General features: G+C 56.6%; 1 non-coding gene across 1 annotated transcript; it reads right to left on the bottom strand.

Annotated features, from left to right (window-relative positions):
• Positions 1-761: 761 nt before the first annotated feature.
• Positions 762-834, bottom strand: Trnat-ugu (transfer RNA threonine (anticodon UGU)). The gene has a single exon. It is a non-coding gene; the product is annotated as a tRNA-Thr (tRNA).
• Positions 835-16,981: the final 16,147 nt, after the last annotated feature.

Raw genomic sequence — 16,981 nt, 5'->3', positions numbered from 1 at the left:
GGCGGGAGAGCTGATTAACGCAGGTGCAAAAAGAAAGATTGAATTTCCTCTCATGGACTCCATTTCTCTATCTTAAAAGATTTACCACCTTTTAGTGGAAAGTTCTATTAAATTATAAGCTTTGAAGAAAAAAAAGGGGGACCCTTCTTATTCCTGAGCATATCTCTGGCTTTGCCTCCATTAGGACTCTGTATAGAGTGAATGACACCTTCTATCCCACTATCCCCACATCCACCCACCCACCTGTCATCTATCCATCTGTTCAATGTCATCATCTGCATATCCATCCAGCCTTTCCTCTCTTCATTCACCTGTCCACTCACCCAGACATCCAGTCTTTCTCCTAATCATCCATCCACCCACCCACCCACCCATCCACCCATCTATCCATTCATCCATCCATCCAACTATTCACCCATCCATCCACCCACCTACCTATCCATCCATCCACCTATCCATCCATCAATTCACTTATCATTCACCCATCCATTCATCCATTCATCCATCCATCCATCCATCCACCCTCTCATCTACCCAACCACCTATCCATCCATCCATTCATCCATCCATACATCCGTCCATCTACCTATCCAGCTATCCACCTAATCCCTCCCTCCCTTCATCCATCCATCCACCTAGCCAACTACCCACCCATCCATCCACCTATCCTCCTGTCCATCCATCCATCCACCCACCCACCCACCCACCTATCCATTCATCCATCCATCTGTCCCTCCCTCCTTTTTTTTTTTTTTTTTTTTTGGTGGCACTGGGGATTGAACCCAGGGCCTCGTGCATACAAGGCAAGCGCTCTACCAACTGAGCTACAACCCCAGGCCCCCTCCCTCCTTCTATCCATCTCTTTTTCTTCAACTATCACTTGGGGAGCCCTCTTCTGACTGGGAGCTGGGCATACAGCATCCTGGTCCTTGCCCTTGGGAGAGCAGCCTGGCGGAGGAGCAGACATTTGAAGACCCTGGGGGAGCATTGTGGGTGCTGTAGCAGGGATCCGGGGAGGGCAGGAGGGGCCGTTCCTCCTGGGTGGGAGTGAGTTTGGGTGAGGAGCTGATACACAGTCGGATGCCCACAGCTTTGGGGATCAACCTAAGCAGTCCCACCACAGCCTGTGCTCACCAGGGGTCCCGTCTGAGCCCCCACAATCCCCAGCCCCCAGGCATCTCTGGCTAATAGGCCAGAGCTGAAGTGACGTGTTCTCTCTGGGCTGACGCACACAGAGACAAGCTCCAACTTCCCTAGCCTCTTCCTCTATAAGTTGATCAAGAAGGCTACTTGCTCCAGAGAGGGAGCTGCAGGGTGCTGCAGCCCCCCAGCTTGGATCCCCGAGTGTCTGTGTGGAGCAGAGCAGTGGCCCTGTAGCCCCAGCGAGAGACAAACTACTGTTTGCTGAGCCCTGGAGATTTGGGGACTGTTTGTTCCTGCAGCAGAGTGCAGCCTAGCCTGGCTAACTCAACACTCTTCCACCTCTGATGTCCCCACCCACTGCATGTGGGAAGCCAGATGAGCACTGTCTGCAGGGTCCCTGTGGGGAGGCCCCGGGAACTGATCATGGTGGCTTCCTGGACCGGCTGAGCAAGGCTGAGCAGCGCAGCTGCACAGGATATTCTGGCCTTGCTGAGGTGGCCTCTTGTCTGTGCCTGTCCTTGGCAAGGCCTGGGCTCTGGGCTGAGCTCTGCCAGCCTCCTTTCTCTGTTAGGCCTTTCCGAACCTGGCAGAGCCACACGGAACCTGAGCACAGCTGGGGTCCCTCCTGCAGGCACCCCTCAGAGCCAGGAACTGCCACAAAAGGCCCAGCTGCGGCTGGCATGGTGCAGGGACATATGTGCCACCCTGGCCCGGGGGCTTCTGCCAGCTCCAGAGGCCAGGCAGCACCCCTGGGCCAGCAAAGGCCTGGTTGGCAGAGACGGGGTGTGCCGGGAGCTCCAGGCTCCGCGCCTGCCCAGCGCGTCCCTGCCCAGCTCCCTCCACCCTCTCCCAGCCTGATGGCCTCCTGGTCTCGGGTCCTCTGCTCCAGCTGATGCCTCCGCTGGAACACCTGCCCGCCCCCTGCACTCGCGCCAGCTTCCTGCCTCTGCACACTCCCCACCCCTTGGGCCCAGGGCTCAGGGTCGCCCTTCTCTCTTCTATTGCACTCTGCCACTTTGACACGACCCCGCCACCTGGCTGTGTAGCGGTCGGTTGACGTGTCCTATGAGAGTGTGGCCCTCTAGGGCAGGACTGTGCCCTTCTGGGGCTGAGCCCTGGCTTGGCCCGAGACGGAGGTTCTCTCAACGGGGCTTGGAGCAGGTGGATGGACGGCCACTGTGCCCTGGGAAACTGCGCCCGTTTATTTTCTCTGCACCTGCTCCATACCGGGCCTGTCACGTGCCCGTGGTGTTGGGCTCGTCCTGTGCCACCATGAGCTCACCTTGCCACCACGTGGGCTTATGAAGCCCCTGTGATTTTTATCCTTGACTTGGCTGAAAGCGGAGCCTGAGATGAGGCTCCTGTGCAATGGTTTGTTGGGAAGGGCTCCCGGGCTGCAGGGAGCATGGGGCTGGTCATCGCTGTGGGAAGCGGGTCTCCATCCCTACCGGGGCCCTCAGAGGACAGTTGGAAAGCAGCCCAGCTCCAGCCCCTCAACAGTCGCGACCCCCATTTGGTGGGAGGGGGCCTGGGGCAAGCCTCTGCAGGCCCTGGGAGAGGGCTTCCCTTGCATCATGGGGTAGGGAAAGGGAACAGAAGGACCATGGTGGGCACAGGGGCTGAGGGGCTTGCCTGGGCCTGACCCCTGCCTGGGGCTCACCTGGGGGCAGAGAGGAGGCTGAGGCCCAGAGAGGCACGGTCTTCTGATCGGCTCTGACAGTGGAGGAACTCTAAGATCCCTTCTTTCATCTTTCCCCACCTTAGGAGGAGTGAGAAGCACCCCCTGCCTTGGCGGCTGAGGGTCCTGAGGGTGGGACTGCGGGTTCATGACCCTCTAGACTGTGGATTCCAAGAACAGGGAGCGGCTGCTGCTTGGGGTCATGCCCCGGTGCAGGGGGCCCAGGTAGAGCCTCTCTGGCTCTGAGTGAGGCCTCTTCTGCCAGGTCCTCAGCCCGGGGGGCTGTCCTGTCGTGGGGATGGTGGCAGGAGCCAGGGTGCAAACTGACCACGGGCGTTGGCTGGGACGGCTGTGTGTGGCCGGGATGTCCCAGAGCTGCAGTCTCAAGGCTGGGGCGGGTGGACTCCACGCCCAGGGCCCAGAGCCCCCCCTCTTTCCTCCTCCCCGCCCCCTACGAAGCATGCGCGTTACCATTTCATTTTACAGTGGCTCAAGGGTCAGCCACTTGCCCAAGGTCACGCTGCTGACTGGCCAGGTGGGAGCTGGAGCCAGGGCTGCTTACCCTTGACTGTCACACGGTGGCCATGAGCCTCCTGGTGGGAGTCCAGCCCCAGCAGCGACAGGGACACGGTGGGTTGTGAATGAAGTAGGACCTCCTTGCTCCTGGGGTCCTGGTGGTGGGGAAGCCTCCTCTCAATGCCGGAGGATCCTGGGCTCCCCGGCCTCGCCGCGCCTGTTCCTGGCCCGCTCTGGCACCACCACCCTCGACCTGTGGGGAGCGGGGTTTAAACAGGCGCCCGACTGCCATTAATTGGACCTAAATGGGTTTCTGTTTCCCTCCCTGAATGCTGATCGATCCCGGGGAGGCCAACAGCATCCCCCAAAATGGGCGGGGGGCTGCTGAGGGAGCTGGGACAGCTGACGTTACATGACATTTCCTGGGGAGGGTGAGTCACACGCCAGAGCTCAGCCACAGATGGGAGGAGCCTCAGTTCCCCCAGCCTCACAGGCTTCAGGGACCCTGGGGCCTCTCTGCTCCCTGGAGGAGAGGGTCTCCATGTCCTTAAATGGCTGGGCATCGAGCCCTGGAGGGGGGACCCTGGACATGCGTGGGGCTGAGCTTTTCTGTTTGTGACAGGGAGAGAGGCTCCACGGGACTCTGACATCCAGGGGATGATGATGGGTGACCTGGCCTTTCTCTCTGCACCAGGTGGACAAGGAGGACCAGGCTCTGGCCGCACTGTCACACCCACTGGGATCTCCCCGACCTGCGGGGAGGCCTCTCTCCTTGCTGACACTGGCCATCATCCAAGCTCTTTGCGGGTTGCTGTGGCCCTGGGAGGGAACGGTCCTCCTGGCCCAGCCTCCCTGTCCAGCCTGTGCTCCCGCCGTGCCACCTGCCCTTAACAGCTAACTGTAGTGACTCCTGGGGGGCTCTCCTGCCCAGGACACTCTCCGTCCTCTGGGTGCCAATGGCCTTGGTTTTCTGGGATTACGGCCACCAAGCCCGTTCTCGCCCAGCTCTGCTCCTCCCCTTGGGTCCCATCTTCCTGGGGTGCCCCCACAATGCAGCCTCTTGAGCCAGAACCCGGCCTTTGCCCTGACAGCCCCCCCATCTCACCCCCAGAAGCAGCCGGACAGTAAGTCCTCCTGGCTCTTCCCCCTCAGCCCCTCTCAGACCTGTCCACTGCTCTCCTCACACCACTCCAGGCCCCTGTCATCGTGGCCCCTTGCTGGGTCCTCAGCCTCTGCCAGCCCCTCCATGCTATCCCCCACTCAGCAGCCCAGGGACCCCCTGGTGGGTGACAATCCAGGTGGCTTCTGGCTTCAGTGTTGCCGTGGAGAAGTCAGCCGCTGGCCGCCCGAGGCCTCCCAAGGGGGCTTTTCCTCTGGCTATTTTTAGGAATGCCCTCCTCTTACTTTGGTTGTTTTCTTTTTTTCTTTCAGCTTCACTCTGATGGACTGAGGTGAGGAATCTTTTTCTCTTTCTTGGGACTCTTTGGTGTCTTGAGTCCATGATTTGGTGTCTTCCATCGGCTCTGGAGAACGATCAGCCATCATCTCTTGACATTACTTCTGCCTATTTTCTTTGTCTTTTAGGTCCATTTGAACTCTAGTCTTTTCTATCCTTCTGTCTCCCTCTCTCCCTCTGATTTTACCTCCCTCCCTATTTCTCTCTTTCCTTCTTACAGTGCTGGGTAGTGAGCCCAGGGCCTAGCGCATGGATATTTTCTTTCAACATATCTTCTTTTAGCCCAATTCTTTCTTTGGCTGCATTTAATCTATGCTTAAACCCATCTCTTGAATATTTTCTAATTCTTTATTATTTTGAAGTATAACACACATACATAAAGTGCATATTTTATAAACATATGATCTTGCGGAAGAACACAAACTTGCAGTTTGATGGGTGATTAGAAACAAATACACATGGGACCATCCCCACCAGGCCAAGAAATAAAACCCTGACCTTTGCCAAGCTCACCTCTGGAGCTTCCGCTTGGTTCTTGCCTGAATTTGCCTCGTTGCTTTAGCAGTTCTGCATTCACCTGGGCTGTTTTCTTAGCTTGTCTTTTTGCTTTGTTGAGAATCAGGAAGCTTAGTTGTTTTTCACTTCATCTGCTAATTCCAGCACCTGAGACTCTGGGGTCACGTTTCTAAGGGGTTTTGTTGTAGCTGCTATTTCTAATGACATCTCATTTCCTCGTGTGCCTTGGGTTCTTCGTGTGTGGGGTGCAGTGTTTGAAAAATCAAAGAGCAGGGACATTATTAAGGACATGAGGAAGTCCCCTTTGTCTAGAGTGATTTCTGTCTCTTCTAACACACACTCGGATGTCACCTGTCTGGACCCTGTAGCTCAGACTTGAGGCTGGTTCCCTAGAAGACCCAGACCACCCAAACCCAGACGGTGGGTCCTCGGCAGTCACCCCCTTCCCTCTGAGGCTGTGGCCCTTGGAGTTCCAGCTAATTGTGGGGAGGACCCCCTGCAAGACTTGCTGTGATCTGGGGTCCCTGGGATTCTGTTTCTGACCCCCTTGTTCTTTATAGTGGTGAGCTGAAGTCTGTATGGCGGGAAACCGTCTTTAGGCAAAAGTGGCTCTGTGTGTGTCCCCTTCTCTGACTTTCTGCTGTCCCTTCAGGTTTGATGGGATCATTTCTCACTCTCTTATAAGCCTTGGATGTATCTCAGTGGCAAAGTGTTGGGTTCGACCCCTAGTTTCAATGAACAAAAAGACAAAAACCAAACCAAACCAAGACGAAGAACCCCACCAGAAACTATCTCTCTATATTAAGTCGTGACATTTGACCTTTGAAGGTCTCTTCAGCTGGATGCTTGCTCAGAGTCAACCAGCCCACCATTTATCTTTCTAAACAGGAATCATCTCTCCTCCATTTGCAAGCCTTGACAGGCTCCTGCGACCCTCCAGTGAGGATCCACTCTTGACCGTGTCTCCCCAGGTCCTGGCAGGTCTGGCTGGGTCACTCCCCTGCAACCTCACCTCCTGCGCCTCCCCTAGTTCTCTCCACTTCGGTCACATTGAGCAGTGCCGGTCTCCAAGCCCTTCAGCTCTGGCGGAAGCAGGTGCTACGTGGTCTCTCCAGGCTGAGCTGACTCTCCCCACCTCCTGGCCTGGCCCTCTCAGGTTAGAGGCCACCTCCTCCAGGAAGCCTCCCTGGACCCACCCTTGCTCTGCCAGGTGCTTCCTCTGGTAGTTCCCTGCACGTTCCTGTCACAGCACCGATGGCCTTGGGCTGCAACTGCCTGCTTCCAGGACACTGGCTCAGCTCATGCTTGTTGGATGGATGGTGGGTGAGTGGGTGGCTGCTTCTCACCCTGCCCTGACAGTTCAGTTGTTCTGTCTCTTGGGACCATCTCCTGCTCCCCAACTCAGCTGGCAGTACCTGGACAGAAGGACTGTCCTTCCAGCATCACCTTCCCCTCCTGGCCTCCTCCTGGCCTTTGCACAAACTGGCTCCAGGCTCCTCCTAGCAGCTCCTCCTGGGGTTCCTGCCATCTCCCTGACCCTAGGTCACAGGAACAGGAAAATACACCTGAGCAGCCTGTTTTAATTCCAACCACAGAAAACCCTACTGCACCTAAAATTCATTGCTGTACCCACAAATTTCAAAGCCCACTGAGAGAGAAAGCAAGGTGGGGAGGCGCCCAGGGCAGCGATGGCCTCCAGGGGCTCCGGCTTGGGTCTTGGGTTGGCCGTCCTGACTGTGGGACTCCGAGCAAAGATCCTCACCACCTGCATCCTCCGCTCACCCTGTGAGTTCCCTCCCGCCTGCCCCAGGCTGATGGAGGGCTGGGCTGGAGGGTTTGCCCCGCCCCAGGATGCCCTTCCCTTCCCCTGACTGGTCACACCCACCTGTCATTCAAGGCCAGGCTCCTCCTCCTCCTTATTCTGGTCAGCTCAGACCTTTGCAGGAACCTCATGAGCAGAGTCGAGTTGCCTGTTCCTGTGGAGCATTGACCGAGGGCCCCTGGGGACGCACCACTGAGTGAGACCTGGGGGTGTGTCCCAGACTCCTCAGCAGGATTGCTGGGGGGTGGTCTTGCTTGACGGGCCTCCTGACGGGAACACCTCCCCAGATCCCAGGCTGTCACCAAGGTGGGTGGTGGAACTTAGGTGGAACTGGGGTTTTCAGGAGCCGTGCTGGCATCGCCACATATCTAAAGGTGGAACGTAAGTGTTCTGCCCACATCCTCAAACCTGGTCTCAATTATGGAGGACAAGGCAGGGCTGATCATTTTACAGAGGAGACCTGAAACCAGAGAGGTACAGTGACTGCGCAGTCACACAGCTAATGAGCCTCACTCGACTCAGACTCAGCATTCCCTGCATGTCCCACAGGGCACCCAGAAGACTGCCCTTTCCCTCCTGGGAATCACCCATGAGGCCACTGAGCAGGGGCAGGGTCCCTGAGGGCTGGAGATGTGCCCCCCCAGCACCCCGCTTGGTATCTGGTAGACAGGGCAGGAGGAGGAACTGAAAGATTGGTGTTCTTTCAAGTGCAGGGTGTGTGTGTGTGTGTGTGTGTGTGTGTGTGTGTTAAAGGGCACAAAGAATCTGCAGCCAGGAAGTGACAGGATCCTAAGGCTAAAGGAAAAGAAGGGGTGTAGCCGGATTAGGGCAGAGGCAGGGAGGTCCAGGAGGCACTCGGAGCACTGAGGCTGGAATGGAGGAGGCCGTGGTGGTGGGGACTGGGGTGTCTAGAGGCTGAGTGGGTGGGGATGAGCCACAGCCTGGACCTCAGGCTCTGGAGGACCACGAGATGACCGGGGAGTGTCCTTTACATATGGAAAGAGCCCCAGAGTAGGAGCCAGGGGGTGTGGCCGAGAGGCAAGGAATCCAGTTTTGGCCAAGGGGCCCCAGGTCCTCACAACGGGGACATCCAGCATCCCCGAAGGTCTCTGGGACTTAGTAATGACCAGATGAAGCTCTGTCCCTATCCCTGCAGCCAGCTTGTCACATAGGACCTGGGGACCGCTGCTTGGGCTACAGGACAGTAGACCTCTCTGCCTCCTGATGATGAGCGCAGAGGGAAGGCAGCGGGTCTGGCTGGACCTGGGGGTGACCCCCATCTGCTCCTGAGATGTCCGCAGGTTCCTCTGTCCAGGTGCAGCTTCCGGGAGGGAGCACAGGCCCAGGCTTGGCGGGAGAGGTCTGGGCCGCCTGCGCCTGGGCCTTGGGACAAGAGCAGAGGGGGCCTGGCCCCGTGCCCCAGTCCCCAGAGCAGGCCCGGACAGATCAAGGAGGGTCCTGGAGATTTACCGCCCTTTTAATCCAGGCTGGGGACCCTCCATGGTTTCCTGCTTCTGAACTGAGGGCCGGTGGCCTTTCCCAAACACTGCTAATGAGAGTGACATGGCCCAGGCAGGCCCACTGTGGGGAAGAGCCCACACGGTGAAAACCCCTCCCATCACCTGGACAGAGGCGTGCCCCGGGGTGTTGTCTGAGGGTTTGTTCCCCAACCTCTGTTTCCGCGAGGCTTTGGGCGTAGAGTGCCACCTCCATGCCCCAGGTCCTCCTCATTAGAGGAGAACTTGACATGACCCCACCAGGCACGGAAGGACCTCCCAAGGCCCGCAGAAGCCCGTGAGCAAACGCCGGGATGTGATGTGAGGCCCGCACTCCTACTGGGGTTTGCAGGGAGCATGTGACATTCTCCACATTGTAACGTTCTTTAAAAGATATTAAAACTTCCTCGACGTGCTCACCCTGGTCTCAGTCTTGGAGGACAGGGTGGGGCCCATCATTTTACAGATGAGGAGACCAGAGACCAGAGAGGGGCAGTGATTGTGCAAGGTCACACAGCTGGTGGGTGGCCCAGAAGTCATCTCTTCTCCCTACCTCCGCTGCCAAGTGTGGCAGCTGGAAAGACAGGAGGAAGGGAGGGTTGACCTGCCCGTTCAAACTGCCCACTGTCCACGTTGGTGGGGAGACCTGATCCGAACCAGGTGGACGAACCCAGAACTGGGAAATCTGTCCCTAGGTCTTAGCCATCACTCTGGCGGGACACCGGGGGACCACCTCCTCCTCTCCTCACCTCCTACATCCAAACCTCGGCTTTTTGGGCCACCCACGACGGTTGCTGAGGCCCATCCTGGCCACGCCTTCTGCCTCTCCCTCCTGGAAGACTCCAGCCAGTGAGGCCCTGCCCGCACCCCGTGGCCTCAGCTCCTCATTGCTCCTGTCCTGGCCCTGGTGCCCAGGGGCGCCGTCTGGCCTGCTCCCTCAGGCCTGGCTCCTGACCCACACCCCTGCTCTCTGCTGCCCTCACGGCCTTTCGTTCACCCCCTCACCGCGCACGCTGGCTTCTCAGCCGTGGCCGTGGCCGTGGCTGACAGGTGGCCTCCTCAAGGCGCCCCCCTCTTACTTCTCCTCATTTCCATCCACAGCATTCAGCACCATTTGTCCCCTCCTGTCCCCTCTTCCCCGCCTTCCTGTCCCGTCCAGTGTGGCCTCCTGGGGAGCATCTTCCATGGAGCAGGGACCTGATGTCCATCATGAGTGTGTGTCCGCTCTTTGCAGGGACAACCTGCAGCTGCTCAGTGGATATTTTTTAATGAACATTTGTCCATAAAGTCATGACAGCTCGTGGCTCACGGGTTGTTCTGAGCTTCAGGGGGATGGTGTTGGAAGCCCCTCAGGGGCTTGAAGACGGGCCTGCGTCACTCCCTGGAGGCAGGGACCTGGGTCCCCAATCCCTGCTATGCCTGGCACAGCTTGACAGTGAACTGCTGATGGCTTGAAGGAGAGGTTCACAGACAGAGAACAGCAGTCACCACTGTCCTTGGCTTTTGTCAGGATGGAATCCAGGAGTGCTTGAACCATGAGCCACATCCCCAGCCCTTTTAGTCTTTATTTTGAGACAGGGCCTTACTAAGTTGCTGAAGCTGGCCTCGAGCCTTCGATCCTCCTGCCTTGGCCTCCCGACACACTGGGATTGCAAGCGAGTTCCACTGTGCCCAGCTCAGCTATTGTTTTGGTTGTCTTGGAACCCCCACCTGACGCTCAGAGGTGAGTGAGTCTGTGGAGTGAGGAGCAAGGATGGAATGATCTAGATAGCTGAGTTGGCTCCCTGGAAGGCGGATGCAGGGAGGGTCCTCAGGAGCTGGTTCCCCAATTGGTCAGGATTAAGATGCGCATCTGGGATCCACAGCTCACAGGGGTTTACTAGAAAGAAACCTTCACTTCTGCCCTCGGGCTATGAGTCAGTTGAGGAATGTGGAAGGTGACCTACCAGTGGTGTTGTAAAAGTCCTAGGTCCGTGTTGGCTACAGCTTAGCGTGAGCCCTCAGGGGTACCTGGATGCCCCTCAGCCCACACAGGGGCCCAGAGCTTGGGGGAGTCGTGACCATGGATGCTGAGGGTCCCATAAAGTGCTGCAGCCACGGCTCCAGATCCCAACCCCATGGTTCTGTCCTGGAGCCTTCCAGGGGCACAGGATGGGGATGGGATGTCTACTGTGCCCTGTCCCCATTGTCCCAAGCTGACATGTGCTTTTCAAGTGGTCCTGGGTCTGGGGAGAAGGATGTAGCTGGTAGGTAAGAACAATGACCCAGGTTCAAATCCTTACAGGTAAAATGAATTTAGCAAGGATGCAGAGTACAAGATCAATATACAAAGATTGACAGTGTTTCTATACACTAGCAACGAAAGCTTTGAAAATGAAATTAAGAAAGCAATTTCCTTTGCATTAGCATAGAAAAGAATAAAACACTTAGCAATAAATTTAGCAAAAAAAGTATTTGGGCACTGATAAATCGCTCAACCTCGCTGAGCCTCGGTTTTCTGTTCTGTAAAATGGGGATACCAGTGAGTGCACCTGCCTCCAGGGGGAGGACCTGGCAGGCCTCTGCCTTTGGAGCCCCATCTGAGCCATGCAGAGCCTTCTGAGGAATCACAAAGGCTAAGAATCCAGAGAAACTGTTTCTCTACGGCTGCCAACCGTCACACCAGCAGTGGGATGTAAATGGTGGCAAATGTCACAATGACAACAGTCCCTAGAGTCCATGGAGTGCCAGCGCTGTGCTCTGTACTATGAAGAACACACTGCAAGGCCGGGCCCAGTGGCACTCGCCTGTGATCCCAGCGACTCAGGAGGCTGACACAAGAGGATCGCAAATTTGAGGCCAGCCTCGGCAACTTAGTGAGGTCCTAGCCGATTTAGCAAGACCCTGTTTCAAAATAAAAAATATATATAAAGGCCTGGGGATGTGGCTCGGTGGCTAAGCACCTGGGGTTCAATCCCTGGTTCCAAACCAAAGCAGAATACTTACAAGGGGGTCCTGTGTCATTGTCACAGGGGCCCTGGGAAAGGCATGTTGTCACTACCCCTATTTCACAGAGGGGGAATTCACACTCAGGAAGCTGAACTGACTTGCCCGGGTCACCCTGTCAGCACAGCGGGGTCGGTGGATTCCAGCCCAGTCTGGCCGCCAGGTCTGGCTCCCAGCCTCCCTGTGTTCTCGGCCTCCCCACTGGCTGCCTCCTTGTTGTCCCTCTTCCCCTCCTGCCTCGTAGAGGAGGACCCACCGGGTGTCGGGTAAGATCCAGGGAACCAGGTGGGCGTGGGGTGGGGCTCTCCAGAGGGGAGGGCAGCTAGCAGCTGGTGTCCCTGCTGGCACCGAGTCTTCTCAGGCCACCCAGACCCTCCCCGACATGTTTTCCATCATAAACCACGGAATTCCATCTACTTCTGGGTAGACGGTTAGCAAGAAAAACCAGAAGGTGAGGTAAGAGTTCCGACGTCAGGGGCGAGTTGGCCTCTGGGTCAGAGACGGGTGGGGACTTCTCCTCGCAACCTTTTTCTCTTTTCCTTGCTGCTTGCTTCTCGACCCGTCTGACAAACGTGGCGGCAGGCACCCCAGGAGTCGTTTCCTCTGCACCTTCTACTGATGTCCAGGAGAGGCCCCTGCTTGGACTTGCGCCTGGGATACCACCAAGGATCTGTTCTCCAGCCCCAGGTCTGGCTTCCTCTGCATCAGGCCGGAGAAGCCTCGGGCCTTGATTCTCTTGGACGACTTGAGTGCGTCCTGGAATCTCCGACCTTCCTAACTGCTCTGGACTCGGCCTCCTGTCTGCGCGGCGGATGCTGGTGTTTACGTCAATCTCCTGACTGTGGTTCCTGACTGCTGATAGGTCCACGAAGCTCACGGGTTCTTTCCCCCAATGCTCTGGATTGTCCAAAAATTCTCCCAGTCCTTTCCTTGGTCATGGGGAACGGAGCAATCTCTACTGGCCCAAGGATGTGACATTTTCTGCAGTCTTAGGCAACACACCAGGAGGAAACCTGTAACCAGTGCCAGCAGGGGCCTGGGGGGTCCGTGCCCAGCAGCCTGGAGGCCGTCAGGGTGGCGGAGACTCTTCTGCCCACACTGGCCGCAGCCTTTTTATTAACCTAACCCTCAACTGGGGTTTGACCCTTTGAACCTCCCTCCTGCAGGCCCTGAGACTTGTCTCCTCATGTCTCCCAGGGCTAGGGAGAGAGTCCCAGCCCAGATCTGGATAAAGGTGAAGTGACCGAGTCACTTTAGAAGCTTGAAATGGACCAGAGTCTTCTGTGGGGGTGTGGCACTGGGCTTGAATACAGGGGTGCTCTACCACTGAGCTACTTCCCCAGCCCCTTTTACCTTTTATTTCGAGACAGGATCTCATTAGGTTTCCCAGGCTGGTCTCGAACTTACCATCCTCCTGCCTCACCATCCTGAGTGCCGGGCCCAGCCCTGCACCCAGCCCGGATCAGAGCCTTAGATGTTAAGAGCGAAAACGGTGAAACTCTTGAAGAAGACATGGGAGTAAATATCTGTGATGTTGGATTACACACATGAGACCCAACTATAGAAACATAAATAGACAATAAATAGACAAATGGACTTCAGCAAAATTAAACGCTTCTGTGCTTCAAAAGGACATGAAGAAAGAGAAGAGGTAAGCCACAGAATCAGAGAACACCTCTGCAAATCACACAGGTGACAAGGGACGCAGAGCAGCATATACAAAGAAATCCTGTGACTTGCTAATAAAAGACAAATAAGACAATTTAAAAATGGGCAAAGAATTTCAATGGAAATTCCCCCAAAGAATAGGTACCAATGGCAATAAGAGGTGCTCAGCGCTGTTGGTCATTAGGGGGATCAAATCAAAGCCACAAGGGACACTTTTCACCTCCGCTAGCAACACTGTGAGAAAAAGGACCTAAAAAAGGACCAGCGGGCTGGGGCTGGGGCTCAGTGGTGAGCACTCACCTCACAGGCAGGAGGCCCTGGGGTGGAGCCTCAGCACCACCTAAAAATAAAGAAAGAACGAAAGAAAGAACGAAAGAAAGAAAGGAAGGAAGGAAGGAAGGAAGGAAGGAAGGAAGGAAGGAAGAAAGAAAGAAAGAAAGAAAGAAAGAAAGAAAGAAAGAAAGAAAGAAAGATTGATTCTGTGTCCATCTACAACTAAAAAAAAAAGCCACTAAAACACCCAAGGTCAACCTAGGCGAGAAGATCATCTTGGACAAACCGTTTCAGAGGTTCCGTCCATGGGGGCCCCACCCCATTACTCTGGGTCCAAGATGAGGCAGAGCCCAGCCTGCAGTCCCCGCACTGTAACACACGGAGTGGGAAACCATGTCCAGAAGGTCCACTCCTCGGCATCAGCCCAAGAGAACTGGAAGCCAACATCCACACCACGCTCACACCACGCTCACACCACGCTCACACCACGCTCACACGCACGCTCACACCACGCTCACACCACGCTCACACCACACTCACATGCACACTCAGTCATCACAGGCCCAAAGCGGAAACAGCCCTGGTGTCCACCAGCTGATGAGTGGGCCAGGGAAACGGTCAGGGCATCCACTGGAATAGTTCTTGGCCATAAACAGGGATGAAGTCCGGAACTGTGCTGTGCAGGGACAAGCCTCGAACACACAATCAGTAGAAGCAGCCAGACGCAGCAAGCTATTTATTGTCTGATCCCACTCCCGAGAAACCTTCAGAACAGGAAAATCCACGGAAGGAAAGAACAGGTTAGTGGTTGCCGAGGGCTGGCACCCAGGGCCTGGGGAGTAACTGCTAACTGGTACGACGTTTCTTGTTGGGGGGGTGAAAATGTTCTGAAATCTGGTAGTGACAATGGTTGCACAACTCTGTGAACATACTATAAACCACTGAGTTAGACTCTTTAAAAGGGTGAATTTTGCCAGGGGCAGTGACGCATGCTTGTAATCCAAGCTACTTGGGAGGTTGAGGCGAGAGGCTGAGGCGGGAGACTTGCAAGTTGGAGGCCAGGCTCAGCAACTTGGTGAAGCCCTAAGCAACTCAAAATAAAAAATAAAAAGGGCTGGAGCCGTAGTGTAGCTCAGTGGTAAATGCTCTGGGGTTCAATCCCCAGTACCAAAAAAAAAAAAAAAAAAAAAAGTTAATTCTATGGTATGTGAATTATACCCCCAATAAACTGCAGCTATTAAACCAGGGAGGGAGCTCCACTCTGATCCATAAAAACAGGGATAGAGAAACAGGTTAAGTGACACTGTGAAGAAGCAGACAGACAAAGCCAAGGCCATGGCCTTCCACAGGACAATTGCACCATTTTCTTCAATAAATCAATGTCATGAAAATAAAATTTTTCAAAAGTATAGAACATAACACCCAAATGCCTGGTGTGCACCTCACTTGGATTCTACTTGAACAAAAAATGGGGGCTGGGGCTCAATGGTAGAGCACTTGCCTGGCATGTGTGAGGCCCTGGGTTCGATCCTCAGCACCACATGTAAATAAACACATAAATAAACAAGTGAAAGAAAAGATCCATTCATTACTAAAAAATATTTTTAAAAATGGTCCCGATGAGAATTTCCCGAAAATTAGATTTCCCCCTGAGGGTTAGCAGGCACCATAGAGGACCCTAAATCCAGTGTCCCTGGGGACACCGTGGCTGCTCCCAGCATTGACGTGTGCATGTGCGCGCGTAAGACAGACAGACAGACACAGAGACAGGGTGAGCTGGTGGGGAGTCGCCTCTGAGGCCCATCCCAGGGTGGACTCTGTTTTCCTCCGGCAGCCGCAGTGGACCGGGGCTGTCCCTCGTGTTGGGGCACACAGCGCCCCTCAGTCCAGACTGCGCTCTCTGCGCCAGCCCCCGCTGCCTTCTGCCCCACACTCCGGATGTCCAGGAGCCAGCCGTGGGGACTGGCAGCTGGACAGTGGGCCCTTTTGGAGGTCTGGCCTGTGCCTCAGCCTTGCCGTGACTGAGGCCACCACAGAAGGCTGCTTGTGGCGGCCGGGCAGCGGCCAGAAATAGTCCAACCGTGTGCTCCTGAGGGCCCGCCTGGGCTGGGCCTGGGAGCTGCAGAGCTCTTCTAGGGAGCGGTCTATTTCGGGGCTCTGAGAGGCAGGGAGGAGAGTGGACGCTGGCCCTGAGTTTCCACACTCAGTCTGTCCCTTTGGTACAGGCTCCTGAGTCCCCCAGGGTCAGGGCTGGTTCCGCCCTGCCAGCTGTGAGCCCTGTTAGGGGTCAGTTTTCTTTATGAGCCTTTCCTTGCTCATCTGTCTGATGGGGACAGATGGTGACAAGGAGAGGGCCAGGGAGCTCACAATGTGCCTCTTGTCTTCTCCCTCCCCACTCTCCCCAGCCTTGCTGGGAGCTGGGCCTGCTGTGCGGTCTCCCTAGCCCCTGGGTGGGTGGGCTCACCTTGGTCTGGGGAATGACCTTTCAGGAGAGTACCAAGGCCTGCAAGGCCCCACCCCAGAGCTGGGCAGCTCCCTGCCTGCTCCTGCCCCCCGCCTGCCCCCCGCCTGCCCCCCTCCCTCCCGCCTCTCTCCCGCCTCCCTCCTCCCTCCCTCCTGCCTCCCTCCTCCCTCCCTCCTGCCTCCCTCCTGCCTTTCTCCCACCTCCCTCCCGCCTCCCTCCCTCCTGCCTCCCTCCCTCCTGCCTCCCTCCTGCCCCCCTCCTGCCTCCCTCCCTCCTGCCTCCCTCCTGCCCCCCTCCTGCCTCCCTCCCTCCTGCCTCCCTCCTGCCCCCCTCCTGCCTCCCTCCCTCCTGCCTCCCTCCTGCCCCCCTCTTGCCTCCCTCCCTCCTGCCTCCCTCCTGCCTCCCTCCTGCCTCCCTCCTGCCTCCCTCCCTCCTGCCTCCCTCCTGCCTCCCTCCCTCCCTCCTGCCTCCCTCCCTCCTGCCTCCCTCCTGCCTCCCTCCCTCCTGCCTCCCTCCCTCCTGCCTCCCTCCTGCCTCCCTCCCGCCTCCCTCCCTCCTGCCTCCCTCCCTCCTGCCTCCCTCCCTCCTGCCTCCCTCCTGCCTCCCTCCCTCCCTCCTGCCTCCCCCCCTCCTGCGGGGCTCCCTGTTATTCCAGCTCCCAGGCTTGGTGCTGGCCTGGCTGGCCAAGGGAGGAACCCCGCATGCCTCCCTGTGCCTGAAGCGGGAGAGGAGGCTGCTGACTAAGGAGCTCTGTGTGTTGAGGCCTGAGGTCCTCAGGGAGGTTCAAATATGAAGCCTGTGAGTGACAGGGGGCCCTTGGAGAGGGAAAGGGGGAGTCGTGTGTATCTGCTTCTCCTGGAAACCCTGGGACCAGGTCTCCCCCTTCCCGCCCCCTGGATGTCCTTGAAGCTATTTTTATGTGTTGCTGGAAACCAGAATTACAGCCACAGCCAGAGCTCGGGAG

The sequence above is a fragment of the Callospermophilus lateralis genome, chromosome 2 (assembly GCF_048772815.1).
Source record: "Callospermophilus lateralis isolate mCalLat2 chromosome 2, mCalLat2.hap1, whole genome shotgun sequence".
Taxonomy (NCBI): Eukaryota; Metazoa; Chordata; class Mammalia; order Rodentia; family Sciuridae; genus Callospermophilus; species Callospermophilus lateralis.
Note: the sequence above shows the minus strand (reverse complement) of the source record. Positions and strands in the feature narration are given on the sequence as shown.